The following is a 15,753-nucleotide window of genomic DNA, read 5'->3' as shown; positions in this document are numbered from 1 at the left end:
GATGTTTTCCATCCGGTGAAAAACAGTATATTTGAGCTTTCACCACATTTTGCATCTGCACCCAATTAAAAGTGCGTGTGTGTGTGTGTGTGTGTGTGTGTGTGTGTGTGTGTGTGTGTGTGTGTGTGTGTGTGTGTGTGTGTGTGTGTGTGTGTGTGTGTGTGTGTGTGTGTGTGTGTGTGTGTGTGTGTGTGTGTGTGTGTGTGTGTGTGTGTGTGTGTGTGTGTGTGTGTGTGTGTGTGTGTGTGAACACGTTCTCACTCCCATCCCGTCACATATTGACGGACGGTCAGGGCCCCTCCCCGTCGCTATATTACGTACAGGGTACCCCTTTCCCGTCATTTTCTCACGGTTATTTTTATTTTTAAATTCAGTTCCTGACGAACGCCAAAAAAGACCGAGATTATGGAATTAAACCAATAAATAAAAGCAAGGATAATTGTATGTTATTGGTGAGTAAATAACAGTGTGTTATTTTGAAAAGAATAACAAATTAGAAGGAAAAAAATATTTAAAAATACGAGGCTCTGAGCCCCATGCATTGTCCTCACAGACGTAAGGTAATCTTCGTCATAACTAGCAAATTAAATATCATGTACATGTACTGCACAAATAATCAGAAATAAAAACTCATTACTCGCATACAATGACATCAAAACGCATTTTAATGGCCAAATGAACCATAAAATAGGCATTTTTCCACCGAGAATAACACGAAGGACAGCCATTGTTGTTGATCACGTGGTCTGGGAGCTGTTGCAGCGTCCATAGCAACCACCTTAGCAACCATGAATGTGTACACATTCATGAAGTAATCTTCGTCATAACTAGCAAACTAAACATCATGTACATGTACTGCACAAATAATCAGAAATAAAAACTCATTACTCGTATACAATGACATCAAAACGCATTTTAATGGCCAAATGAACCTTAAAATAGGCATTATGAAGGTCTATGGGACGCCCTTCCCGTAGAAACCTGACGGTCAAGGGGTCCGCTGTCCGCAATGAAGGTCTATGGGACGCCCTGCCCGTAGAAAATGACGGGAAAGGGGTACCCTGTACGTAATATAGCGACGGGGAGGGGCCCTGACCGTCCGTCAATATGTGACGGGATGAGAGTGAGAACGTGTGTGTGTGTGTGTGTGTGTGTGTGTGTGTGTGTGTGTGTGTGTGTGTGTGTGTGTGTGTGTGTGTGTGTGTGTGTGTGTGTGTGTGTGTGTGTGTGTGTGTGTGTGTGTGTGTGTGTGTGTGTGTGTGTGTGTGTGTGTGTGTGTGTGTGTGTGTGAGGACGCGCTGCGATGGAAATCACGGGTCAGATCTGAAGCAGAAAAAAGGGAATCTCAGTAAGTGGTAGAAAATCCCTTTAAACACTTTGGTGAATCAAATAGCATCAAACACATTGAGGGATGCAAACACGTCCACTCGGGCATTGCCATGTGTAATGGGTTTATAATCACGTTCCAGCCCAAAAAGGTTGGAACAAAGAGATGTCAGCCCCCACTCACAGCAATGCACTTACAGTCTGCGGATAAGAGTGGTCATTACGCCATGATGGCTTATGCTTAGATCCCTCTGGGTCATTTAAGGAGAATTAAATGACCATCATGCCCTCGTACATCAGCTTAACAGCGGGGATTTTCTCACGCACTTAACCCCCCCCCCCCCTCCCGTTTTAAGTACGTTGATAAATAGGAGTGGTATATACCTCCGACATTGAAGGTAAGCTCCAAGTGTTACATTATTGGATGCTGAGTAAGCCGACTGAAGGCTTCTCTACACATCAGCTGCACTCGAGGTTCCCTCTGGAGCCGAGGGGAAGTGCTGCTCTGCCAGAGTATTTAGAGTGAGGTTTCACCTCACGTGACATGACATTACTGCCAATCATTTTGCAAGGCATACGCGGGTGTTTCAATGTATTCAATACTTTGTTTTGTTCCAGGAAGCTTCTGGCTTTAGTTGGATGCTAGAAATTAAACAAGATGATGTTTTTTGTCTTAGCCTGGTTTGATGGTTTTGTCTTTCAGTAGATTTACGGATAAATAACTTTTCATTAAACTTGTTGAAAGAGATAAGATAAGATAAGAAGTACTTTATTGATCCCAATTTGGGAAATGTTTGTGTTGCAGCAACATAAAAGACATGGCATTGTACAATACAAATTGAAAAGACTAGAAATAAACAAAGAAGTTATTATATATACATAAGTGAGGGATGGAATACTTCGTTCGGCCCGACACGAAGCGGAGGGTCGACAACCCCCTTAGCAGGCAGTTTGCTTTTCAGCCCAACGGTATACTGTTTTTCTCAGACGCGGAGGGATACTGACTTGTTGTGAAAAGTAACTTACAATTCTACCCGTGGTGTACGCTCAGTATATCACGGCTAAGAACCAATCAGATTGCTTGATTTGACTTGTCCGTTTTATAATAAATATTAAACTGCATATATAAGTGTATAATGTACAGGGTGTAGCATGGGCAAAGGAAGACCCGATTAAATGCTGGATACCAGGACGGATACACACATTCTCTATCACTTTGGCTTATTGCACGTATTGTTAGTTGCTTTGGTTGAAAGTGTCGGCTCAATCAACTGAAATGCAACATTGGAAGTTGGAGCATGTGTGCTTTAGGAGGTAGATTGTCGTCCTCCAATTGAAAAGTCCCCAGCCCCTACATTCATGTCAAGATGTCCTTGAGCAAGATACTTAACCCCACATTGCTCCCAATGGTGTGTGATTGGTCGTTTCCTTGAGCAGGTGCCCCCCCCCTGTATGACAGCTTTCCCTCTTGAATTGATGTGTGTGAATGGGTTAATGTGCTCGATAGGAAAACGTTGCAAAGACTGGAACAGGGCTATACATGCCGGCCATTTACCTTTCAAAGATGCTGGAGTGATACACACTTAAAGGCGCCCTATGCATTTCATGGCTCACCTGATCTAAACTGGGCTTTTGGGTTTCAACTGGATCTTGCAGCTACCAAGAACATCCCATAACACATCGGTTGTTTTGTAAGCCACTGCCAATTATGACGTATGCTAAAAAAACATTTTATTTGTATGTGGTACATTCCTTGTTAAACAAAATATATATCTTAAAATGTGGCAGAATGTAGATGTTGTTCTCCACAGAAAAATGGTGCCATCTACGCTAAATAAAAGCAGACGTGACTGATTATCTTTGTCTGTCAACCGTAACACCAAACAGATCGTCATGCCGAACGGAAAGCTAAATGTTTGCCGCCTGCAAAGTAGGAAACATGCATGTAGAAATCCACACTAGATAAGGATGCTTCTTTAAAAGGGCGCTGATACTCATTCCTAATTAGTCGACAGGGGAACATTGGATCTTAGTGCTGAAAGGCTCTCAGCCTCATGGCGTCTCCCTCCAGGCGACATGAAGTCACAAAGTGCTGCCCCGACACTATAAAAGCATTTTGAACCCGTGCACTATATTACATTCTCACATTTCTGCTGAGCACACAGCTAAAGTTAATTAAAATGTGTGAGGGTTCAGTGCATATAGGGCATTGGGAATGACCCTTGTGTGTGATCAAATCCTTTCCCAAAATAAACAAGGTTCTGATAAACAACCTGACCCCACGTTATTAACTGAGCTTAAGAATGTGTTGCTCTTTGTATGCTTCCAGGACTGCAGAGGAGGTACAGCTGGAACTCAATTTTCGTTGACAAATCACCTTCGAGCCTGCGAGGCGCCGTCCTTGCGGGTGCAGGTGACCATGCCCTACATGAAAAATACCACCGTGAATTTTTAAAATAATCACTTGAAGCTAAAAGACATCTTCATGACCTTCAGAGTTTATACTGAAGTTGTTGACAGCACTTCTTATCACCTGCGCCTTGACACTTTCAGGGAGCTACTCTGAGTGAGTGCAGACAAAAGGGAAAACAGGACCTGAGACAGAAAATCTGCTCCCAAAGCTTTGGTATTTATGTATTGTTTCCCGGCAACTTGAACATTCCCTAATCACCGAAACAGCAGCAGTGGACCGGATGATTAATTCATTCATTCATTCCTTACATTTGTTATAGCGCTTTTTCCAGATGCTCAAAGCGCTTTACAAATACACATTACACACATATCCTACATGTAACGGTCATGTGCTGTGGAGCAAGGAGCAAGGAGCAAATTCGGGTGAAGTGTCTTGCCCAAGGACACAACGGCCTGACGCGGTGGGGGCGGGACATATGGTCCATACTGTAGGCTACTTGCCAACCCTCCTGATTTTCGCGGGAGACTCCCGATTTCATGGCCCTCTCCCGGTTTCCTCCCGGTGTCATATTTCTCCCGCATTTCTCTCGATTTCTGACACCATCAGATTTACTCAGGCCTGTTTAATACAGCTACACCATTGTTTGGTTTCCATGGTAGCAAGTCTCTTTAGCAGCGCGCGCAACTCAAAGTCTGAGAGGGTGAGGAAGATTGTCACAGAAAACTGAACAAGAATCGACAACACGACCCTCACTCCCACTCCAATAAGCATGTTAATGTTAATCTAATACAGCTCCGGCGATGATCCACTAGCACCCCCCCCGGTTTTGAAATGCTCCCGATTTCTGAGGTCTCAAGGTTGGCAAGTATGACTGTAACACGCCTGTCAGAACTGTCTGTTTTTATTTCCCACAGCATTTGTCAAACTCACATTCATATTTGTATCAGTTCCAACTGATCTGAGACTCTCTTGACCTGAATACTGTGCCACATGTTTTGACTACAAGTGATGAAGTTGTTTTGCGAGTAGGGAGATAATAATCCAGTAGGGTTGAAAACACTTCAGGGAATATTCAAGATGGGAAACTTCAATGGGAATGAACACAGATGCACGGGAATGAATGGATATAATGGTGATACATTAGAACTTTAGGGGTAAATCCACTGTATTTAAGAATGACATATGCATAGAAATTAAACTTTTAACCATATTACAAAGAGACCTAATCAGTTTATTTGTTGAATCCAAAATGCGAGTTTGAGAGCTAGAAAATTAACTCATTTATGCTGTGTATCATTTCAGAAACTTCCACGAGTACCCTGCATGACGTAAACTGTAACCACTTCCGGGACAATCACTATAGGCTAAGCTAGTTAGCTATAGCTAGCAACGTTATCTTTAGCAGAATAAAATCATTATGACCCTCAAATAAATCCAATATAAATACTTCCTTGAGTTTACTTTTACGCTTGAAAATAAATAAATGAGGTTGTTCATTAGTTACAGCAGCTGTTCCTCCTTTGGTAAAACAGACATGTTGACAGCCAAGACAACATCCTGACAAATCAGATAATTGGACACGTGTAATGTAAGTAGTTTTACACTGAAGCAAAATCAGACATCTATACATCCCACTTTACTCCAGTGTTCCTGGTCCACAGACTCACACGGATCTTTCTGGGGAATAGTGAAATGTATATTTAAACATGCATGGCAAGTTTGTTGGCTGTGTACAAAATGTTGGTCATAGCAAAAACGAATTTATGAAAGAATAAGTGGAAATAGATTCATTTAAACAAATAGCATGCTCAATCAAGCTACAGTAACAGCTACCAGAAGGTGTTACCCAGAGCTGTGAGAAGTACTCAGATCTTGAGTAAAAGTAAAAAGTACCAGAGTGTAGGAATACTCTGTTACAAGTAAATGTCCTTGAATCAAAATGTTACTCAAGTAAAAGTACAGAAGTATTAGCATCAAAATATAGTTAAAGTAGCGACAGTAAAAGTAGTCGTTGTGCAGAATAATATATGATATGTTTTATAATGATTGATCATTAAGATTAAGATGGACTTTTATTAATCCCTCGTGGGGAAATTGTTTCTCTGCATTTGACCCATCCTAGTGTTAGGAGCAGTGTGCTGCCATTTTGAACGGCGCCCGGGGAGCAGTGTGGGGAACGGTGCCTTGCTCAGGGACACCTCGGTAGCACTTGGTCTTGCCGGGACTTGAACTGGTGACCTTCCAGTTCCCAAGCCAAGTCCCTATGGACTTCGCCACCAACGCCCATTAAGAAGTATGAAGTAGCAAAACATGTGTCTCAAATTTGTATTTAAGTTCAGTACTTGAGTAAATGTACTTAGTTACTGTTACCGAGATATACACTGTCTACTTGGGCTATTATCTGCTACTGAAATGTCAGAACATATACAATACAGTAATGTAATCCAACTGTAGGCCAATTAGAAACAGTCCTCTGGGTCAGAGGAGCAGTCGTGTTGGCAGGTGTGTGGGCTGCACATGATGGCTGTGCATGCAGATGGTGTACTCTCTCTACATTCCTATTTAATGGCATGCAGGAAAATGTTCTGTACATATAATTAAAGAGGGAGCTGGATGTTATGCATGGTTGCAGTTTAATTAAATAACTCTAATCCAAATATGCAATAATATATAGAAAGGCCTTTGTGTGTGTGTGTGTGTGTGTGTGTGTGTGTGTGTGTGTGTGTGTGTGTGTGTGTGTGTGTGTGTGTGTGTGTGTGTGTGTGTGTGTGTGTGTGTGTGTGTGTGTGTGTGTGTGTGTGTGTGTGTGTGTGTGTGTGTGTGTGTGTGTGTGTGTGTGTGTGTGTGTGTGTGTGTGTGTGTGTGTGTGTGTGTGTGTGTGTGTGTGTGTGTGTTCCGTATAAGGTACGATTCTTATATTGTAATCACACAACATTTGATTGGGAAAATGTACTAATTCTTTACAACCTTAAAACTGAGAAGCTGTTAATGTTTGACAAGGCGTACAGGAACACGTACACATACTCAACATAAAAGGAATACATTAAAGTGTAATATTTAATGCAGATTTCTCTCCTTTGCTTCGGCATAGTCATTTACAGTCAGTCTTTCACTTATTCTTCTTTTCTGGCGCCGTTATTAACAGATAAGACTTCAATTACATACATCGCATTCATGATATTGAAACATTAATGGTGCAGTAGCCTAATCACCATATGGCAGTGTAATTTGAGCAGTGTCGTGGATCATTCTGGGCTTTGGTCAATTTACCACGACACAGATATAATTACCATAAATACCGTCATGTCAGTTCAGGTATATTTACAGGATTGTTTTACGTGCAGGTTTACATGACAGGTATGGTAATGGTTTGAGTGAGAGCTTTACATCGTTGCGTTATGTACCACCTACATGCGCTTCTCTCGCTTAATTGCCCACATCTCTCAGCGTGCCTGACACTTAAGCTGTTTGCAGATGGGTAATAAAGTGTGCTAAGCTCATTAGAGCCGTGCCTTTTTAAATGTTTCGCGCTGTGCCAGGGGAGCCATAAAACCGCATCACCGCTCATGTGTGTTCGTGTGTGGAGCCCGAAATCTCTGCTTAGTCTTTGCATCAGATTACTTTGTCCCTGTGCGTCTGTCGGAAACATTAGAGCACGTACTACCCATGGATTGTCCTTTCATACGGTGTGTTTAGAACATAAATATCCACTTTATCCGATTTTGCAGATTTAATGATAAGGATTGTCTTTTAAAACAAATATCAGGTGCCCATTGTTATCTGGTGTTTGTTATTCTCGCGTCCAGGAGAGAAGCTTAAAAAGGAGACTAAATGGAGTCTCTGAGATTGTTTCAAATTGGTACTTTAATTAATAAAAAGCGTGGTGATGTTACAAGCAGGATATTGTTCGGACAGAAAAGCAGCTGTCCTCTGGCTCTCGCTCGCGGAGAAAGAGGCCGTACCCCTCAGGTCGCGCTGGCTCCTCCCTGCGGGCCGGCTCTCCACGTTTCAATGTCCATTGTTACGCATATCAGAGGATACAGACATTGTACATTCAATATATATCTAAACACGCCTTTTCTCCTCCTTAACTCTTTCATGACTTTTCATTTAACACATTCTAAACGCTGTAATCAATACTCCTAAAAATACAGGAAATACTTCACAGCAGTTTGGTTTCCGGTCGTTCCGAATGTTGTCACATGCTACCCACATCTGTAAACAATAACGTACTCAAATGAACTGTACCTTATCCAACAATAATAATATCTCGACGTCTATAGTTGTAGTGTTGAAGTCAGTAGGTTTCGCTGTGCAACATCATATCATATCGCTGCTAAATTCACCTCTATAGTAAATGGTATATTAGCCACATGCTAACCGGAGATGAAGGATTTTCAGAATAAAAGCTTAACAACTGGTTGTGCACAGGAACTTCTGATTTTTCAGTATAAAACAGCATTTAAACTGACGGTATGTTTAAGGTGCACTATGCTATAAAAACATTGATTTTAATTTCTAACACCATGTACTGTACGTATATGTGGAGTTGTTGTTAGCTGCAGTCCTTCTTCCTGCTTAGCTAGCTAAGTGGCCTTCATCTGCTTTTCGGGGTTCTCCATTCCCTGTAGAACAGGGGTCTTCAACTAAAATTCAACGAGGTCCAGTTAGAGAAAATCTCCCCATGCAAAGGTCCGGAAGATCAAAATGTCTAACTTGCTTCCTGAATTAGTGTGATATATATTGAAGTAGCGGTAGCTTTATCAACGGCTGCATGTAATCAACAACTGACTGCCAATCAAATAAAGAAAGTACAATTCAAAAACAACAATATTTATTGTCAATTAACATTGAACTATACAGTAAATACTGTGGATATGTGTAATGTTCCTCTCGGGCTGCATTTAAAAATAAAATAGAGAAAATAAATAAAATAGCTTTTGAAAATATGTGCATCTTAAAAGTGCTTAATTTTTAGATAAATAAAATAAAGTGTAGCAGCAGCTTGAGTCCCTTTTTCTTTGTTAACCGTTTCACATCATGACTTAACAGTTTCAGACGATTATAGAACAATATCAGTCTTTACACATCATAGCAATTGAACAGTTTTAAAGTTTCTCTTTCTTTCCCTCTTATATTGCAGTCCCTCACTCACTTTTTTTAAATTCAGTGTAAGAATTGAGCTGGAGCTTGTCCTGCCAGGAGTTTATAAATCTGGGCTGACATGGAGTCAGGGCCATTCTCATACACATGCAGGTGCTGATTGGTTACAGTGATGAAAAACACAGGTATGGTGAAAAAAGAGAGAACTATTCGAAGCAGAAAAAAAAACAGCGTAATATACCATCTGACAAAGGCCTGGGCTATAATGCTTCAATTAACTGGCTATTCTTTATAATATACTCAGATCAATAGGAGACAGAGATGTTAAGTTATAAATCAAGAGGTTTTATTATTATTTACAGCAGGGGTGGGAACCTTTTTCCTTTCAATTTTTACAACATCCTCCGAGGGTCGTACAAATGATTGAACTCAACCTCTGCTTTAAAAAACTAAAATCACAGCCCATTCATTTGGCCTTTCTTTCATGCTGTGCAAAGAAAAAGCAACCAATCCAGATATCTCCCCATGACTCACGCATGCATGCATGTGCACGGTGTGGCATGACCACCCAAACAGAAAGATATGGACACAAGATGTGTGCAAATGTATTTAGTATCCTATCCATGTGAACATGATTTAAGTGGGGGGGACCTAACCTCCTCTAGGGGGGTCCGGGGGCATGCTCCCCCGGGAAGATTTTTTTTTTAAATATTGAAGTTAAAAGCATCAATCTGGTACACTTTGAGAGCAACATTAAGAGACCTATGGATACATCTCTCAACACCCATATGAAACAGAACTGTAAGCATATCTTTCTTTTTGGATATTTTACAAATCACTCCCATTTTAAACTCTATTCTTGTTATTTTTAACAACTTTTTTGTTACTGTCATATAGTATTTTATACCTGTTTTTCATTTAGTCTCATTAATAACTCTATTGATCATATCAAGGTGTGCCTTAACCTCACTGAGCTGAGGTTATTTGAGCCTCACAGGAGAGAGCTCTCTTCCACCTGGTTGTAGAAAAGCGCTTTAAATTCGTTAGCATAGCTAGCCAACCAGATGCTAATAACAACAGATCGCCACTGTGCTTACAACTAAAGACACAGCCACGCAAACACTGCGGCATGTGTACGGCTCCTTATGGGTATTGCAATATGTTCAGGGCTGGAGCGGCGTTCCGGTGTAGGTACCAGATGTGTTCGGGGTACCAGATGTGTTCGGGTGTATTTCCGTCGCTCCCGTCATCCATCATATCCGTCGACTCACCTCCCTCTGCTCCCAGCGCTCTGCTGCCACACACCGGCCGTCTGCGGAACTGCAGCCGGAGGAACTCGGTACAGCTTGTTATGTGTGTGTACTTGTGCACATAAATAATGTTTCTAATTATTTACAATTAAAAAATATATATATTCTGCGTTACTTTAGCCAACACTTTTATAAGGCCACGAGATTAGATAATTACGAAATGTGTAGATAGAATACATATCTTTCAGGTTGTTATTTTGTCATTGTTTAATGTTTTATTTATCTTTTAGTATTTTTATATAGTATCTGAACTTTGGAGAGGAGTTGGGAGACACACGACACATCAAATCACATCTACAGATCAAGACGAAGCGAATGGAAGTACTCCTAGCGTGAACATGTTTGTGAAAACGTGTGCAAAGTCTCCGAACATCCTAAGAATAAGCTCATATTTGAATTCCCCATAAAAAACACATCATTCAGTAAAAACAAGGCACCACTGATCATCTGCTCTCTGATCTCTCTGCGAATTGAAAGTACTTATTGCCGGAGATCGCATGCTGTGGTTTTATTAAATGTGCCAAGTGCTAGGACTGTCTTAGGGAAGAAAGCTTTCAGATGTGCAGCTCCACTAACTTGGAACAGTCTGCAAAAAGAATGGAAAATTACGAAGCTAGTACCACTACATGTTTTTAAAGCTTGGTTGGATGCTACACAATCAGATGCGGTTGGTACCTGTACATGTGGATAGATATGTTGTTCTGTTGTTTATGTTTTGCCTTTGATGTTATTCCATCCCATTTATCTCAACTCAAGTTAGTATTAAATGCAGACAACTCCAAACTCATGATATTCTCAAATGGCAAAAAGTTAACTTCTTTTCTCCCCAACATTTGTACTGTTCAAGGGACTGATATTTACATTGAAAGGGTCACTACATACACATATCTAGGTTTTATTATTGATCAGAACTTATCTTTCAAATCACACACTGAAAATGTTGTTTTAAAAATTAGGTTTCTCCGTTCAGACAAGGAAACATTTGATCTCTGCAACGTTTTTACCAGTATTGGATTCAGTATCTGCTTTACATGAATGTCTCTGACCAGTGCCTAAAGAGTTTGGATACTGTGTACCATTGAGCATTGTTTTATTACATATATATATTGTGAGTTTGGAATAAATATGCACTTTATGAAAATTATTAGTTGGTTACTGTTAGTAAAAAACAATAGGGTTAATACTGAATGTTTGTTACACTTGGATATGTTTTCATTGGACATTCAATTCAATACCTTTATTTATCCAGTTAAAATCCCATTGATATCAATGATATCTTTTTCAAGGGAGACCTGCAGCAGTAGGTTCCACATGAAGACATACAAACATAAACAACAGAACAACATATCTATCCACATGTACAGGTGCCAACAGCATCTGACTGTGTAGCATCCAACCAAGCTTTAAAAACATGTAGTGGTACTAGCTTGGTAATTTCCCATTCTTTTTGCGGACTGTTCCAAGTTAGTGGAGCTGCACGTCTAAAAGCTTTCTTCCATAAGACAGTCCTAGCACTTGGCACATTTAATAAAACCACAGCATGCAATCTCAGGCAATAAGTACTTTCAATTCGCAGAGAGATCAGAGAGCAGATGATCAGTGGGGCCTTGTTTTTACTGAATGATGTGTTTTTTATGGGGAATTCAAATATGAGCTTATTCTTAGGATTTTCGGAGACTTTGCACACGTTTTCACAAACATGTTCACGCTAGGAGTACTTCCAGTCGCTTCGTCTTGATCTGTAGATGTGATTTGATGTGTCGTGTGTCTCCCAACTCCTCTCCAAAGTTCAGATACTATATAAAAAGTACTATATAAAAGAAATAAAACATTAAACAATGACAAAATAACAACCTGAAAGATATGTATTCTATCTACACATTTCGTAATTATCTAATCTAGTGGCCTTATAAAAGTGTTGGCTGAAGTAACGCAGAATATATATATTTTTTAATTGTAAATAATTAGAAACATTATTTATGTGCACAAGTACACACACATAACAAGCTGTCCCGAGTTCCTCCGGCTGCAGTTCCGCAGACGGCCGGTGTGTGGCAGCAGAGCGCTGGGAGCAGAGGGAGGTGAGTAGACGGATATGACGGATGACGGGTGCGACGGAAATACACCCGAACATATCTGGTACCCCGAACACATCTGGTACCTACACCGGTGCACTCTGTCAGCACTCCTTTCAGACGAGACATATACCACGTGAAGACACGTTACGCTCGTGTTGTGTTCATGGAACCTGTCCTTGGCCAGGAAAAACAGGTACTCGCTTGTTTAATTCTTTTTGCGGTCTAGATTTCTTCTTCTTTTTTGAAGTGAGAAGTTGTCCGTCAGTCAGACTGACGGACGGTCTCCCCCCCCCCCCACCCCCAAAACGAAAACTCTTCGGTTCTCCACGAATTACACAAGTCACCCAAATCAGCGTTAAAAAAGCAGGAGGAGCCGAAAAATCCCCTATTAATGTATTGATTATAGCTCCGGGTCCGTATAGGTCGGCGTCTGGGTCCGGATCCGGACCGCGGTCCGCCTGTTGCCGACCCCTGCTGTAGAATGTCATATCGTTTTGCGCATGTAAGCACTATGCATAATAAGCCCCTCTAAAAAACTAAAACCTCGCGCGAGTGATCCAATGTTGTTTTTGCTCGAGGATTTCAAATATTATGACGTAAACACCTTTTCTGCATGTTTCCGGCGGACCATGTGGTGATGGTGTTTTCATGGCACCAACACTAATCAATACTCATCCTAATAATGACACCATAAACCTGTGTTTAAGGGAGAGGGGGGGAGGGGAGATGTTGTATTTTGACTGTCGGCGTACTGGATAAAAAAAGAAAGTGCAACAATTTCTTAACACATTAGATCAGGGGTGTCAAACTCAATTTCATCCCGGGCCACATCAGCATTATAGTGGCACTCAAAGGGCCGGTTTTACATTTTAATATAATATATATTAAATAATGTATTATATTACATTGTTGGCCCTGCATTGGATTATTATCAGTTCTGGTAATATCTTCCTGAATAACTACGTCTGAAAGCAGAAGTCTAGGGCAAATAATTGAAAGCAAATATTCAACAATTACACCAATTGTATTGTATATTATATTCTTAGCAAGCTCTTGCGGGCCACATAAAATTAGGTCGCGGGCCGGATTTGGCCCCCGGGCCTTGAGTTTGACACCCCTGCATTAGATGCTGTTATCAGCTTTCCCTATGAAGGATCAAATAATAAAGGAACCTTTCATGCATGACCTGTGTGCTTAGCTTTTATTTTATACAGCACAATCCTTGTTTGGACAGTTAGCATTTAACAACATCAAGTACAGAGGTTGAAATATGAATTCAATATCAAATAATGACCTCAAATAATGTCATACACTTATCTTATCCTTTCATATTTGATGTATACCTTAGACGGTAATAGTTTCTGTCAGGAAGTGGGACTGAAATAGAAAAAGAGTGCACACACAGATCACAATGCTATTTACTGTAACCCTATTACCGTGTTTTAAGATGCACCTAAACGCATTAAAGCCGGTTTCAATGTCTTTCCAGTGGATTGTCTGATATGTCCCTTTGTCTTCATGCTGGCACTGAGAAAGGGATATGAGCGTCCAACGCACCTCACAACGTCTTTTTAAAAAGTGGTTAACAGCACAGAGTGTAGATGATACCAGCTGTGTCTGTTCACCAGCTGATTACCGACACACCGATATTGTCTCTAATCACGTTATGGGGACACGGACAGCAGGTTTAATGCTGCTTCTTGTTTCACTGCAGCGTGTGATGTGAGGTCATCCTGTGTCTCGGTAAACAAACTGCAGCACTTCCCCTCCTCACCTTCTTGTGCGATGACGGATATTATTGCCTCTCTTAATGACTCGTCTGGGTTTAATGCGTGATTACAGCAGCGAGGGACAACGGGTCGTATTCTAGCTATTGATGCATTTGGCCTCATAAATATCTCTGTAGTGTACTCACCTCTGTGTCTTATGTCCCATTGAACCAACTATGTTTCATACATCTTGTTTGTTTGTATTAAAGGACTCCTATTATGCAAAATCCACTTCTTCACGTCTCTTCTACATCAACATGTGTCCCCTCTTCTTCATGTCTCTTCTTCATCAACATGTGTCCCCTCTTCTTCATGTCTCTTCTACATCAACATGTGTCCCCCTTCTTCATGTCTCTTCTACATCAACATGTGTCCCCTCTTCTTCATGTCTCTTCTTCATCAACATGTGTCCCCTCTTCTTCATGTCTCTTCTACATCAACATGTGTCCCCCTTCTTCATGTCTCTTCTACATCAACACGTGTCCCCTCTTCTTCATGTCTCTTCTACATCAACACGTGTCCCCTCTTCTTCATGTCTCTTCTACATCAACATGTGTCCCCTCTTCTTCATGTCTCATCTACATCAACATGTGTCCCCCTTCTTCATGTCTCTTCTACATCAACATGTGTCCCCTCTTCTTCATGTCTCTTCTACATCAACATGTGTCCCCTCTTCTTCATGTCTCTTCTTCATCAACATGTGTCCCCTCTTCTTCATGTCTCTTCTACATCAACATGTGTCCCCCTTCTTCATGTCTCTTCTACATCAACACGTGTCCCCTCTTCTTCATGTCTCTTCTACATCAACACGTGTCCCCTCTTCTTCATGTCTCTTCTACATCAACATGTGTCCCCTCTTCTTCATGTCTCTTCTACATCAACACGTGTCCCCTCTTCTTCATGTCTCTTCTACATCAACATGTGTCCCCCTTCTTCATGTCTCTTCTACATCAACATGTGTCCCCTCTTCTCCACGTCTCTTCTACATCAACATGTGTCCCCTCTTCTTCATGTCTCTTCTACATCAACATGTGTCCCCTCTTCTTCATGTCTCTTCTATATCAACATGTGTCCCCTCTTCTCCACGTCTCTTCTACATCAACATGTGTCCCCTCTTCTTCATGTCTCTTCTACATCAACATGTGTCCCCTCTTCTTCATGTCTCTTCTATATCAACATGTGTCCCCTCTTCTCCACGTCTCTTCTACATCAACATGTGTCCCCTCTTCTTCATGTCTCTTCTACATCAACATGTGTCCCCTCTTCTTCATGTCTCTTCTACATCAACATGTGTCCCCTCTTCTTCATGTCTCTTCTACATCAACATGTGTCCCCTCTTCTTCACGTCTCTTCTACATCAACACGTGTCCCCTCTTCTTCATGTCTCTTCTACATCAACATGTGTCCCCTCTTCTTCATGTCTCTTCTATATCAACATGTGTCCCCTCTTCTCCACGTCTCTTCTACATCAACATGTGTCCCCTCTTCTTCATGTCTCTTCTACATCAACATGTGTCCCCTCTTCTTCATGTCTCTTCTTCATCAACATGTGTCCCCTCTTCTTCATGTCTCTTCTACATCAACATGTGTCCCCTCTTCTTCATGTCTCTTCTACATCAACATGTGTCCCCTCTTCTTCATGTCTCTTCTACATCAACATGTGTCCCCTCTTCTTCACGTCTCTTCTACATCAACACGTGTCCCCTCTTCTTCATGTCTCTTCTACATCAACATGTGTCCCCTCTTCTTCACGT

The sequence above is a fragment of the Pseudochaenichthys georgianus genome, chromosome 3, assembly GCF_902827115.2.
Source record: "Pseudochaenichthys georgianus chromosome 3, fPseGeo1.2, whole genome shotgun sequence".
NCBI classification, from domain to species: Eukaryota; Metazoa; Chordata; class Actinopteri; order Perciformes; family Channichthyidae; genus Pseudochaenichthys; species Pseudochaenichthys georgianus.
Note: the sequence above shows the minus strand (reverse complement) of the source record.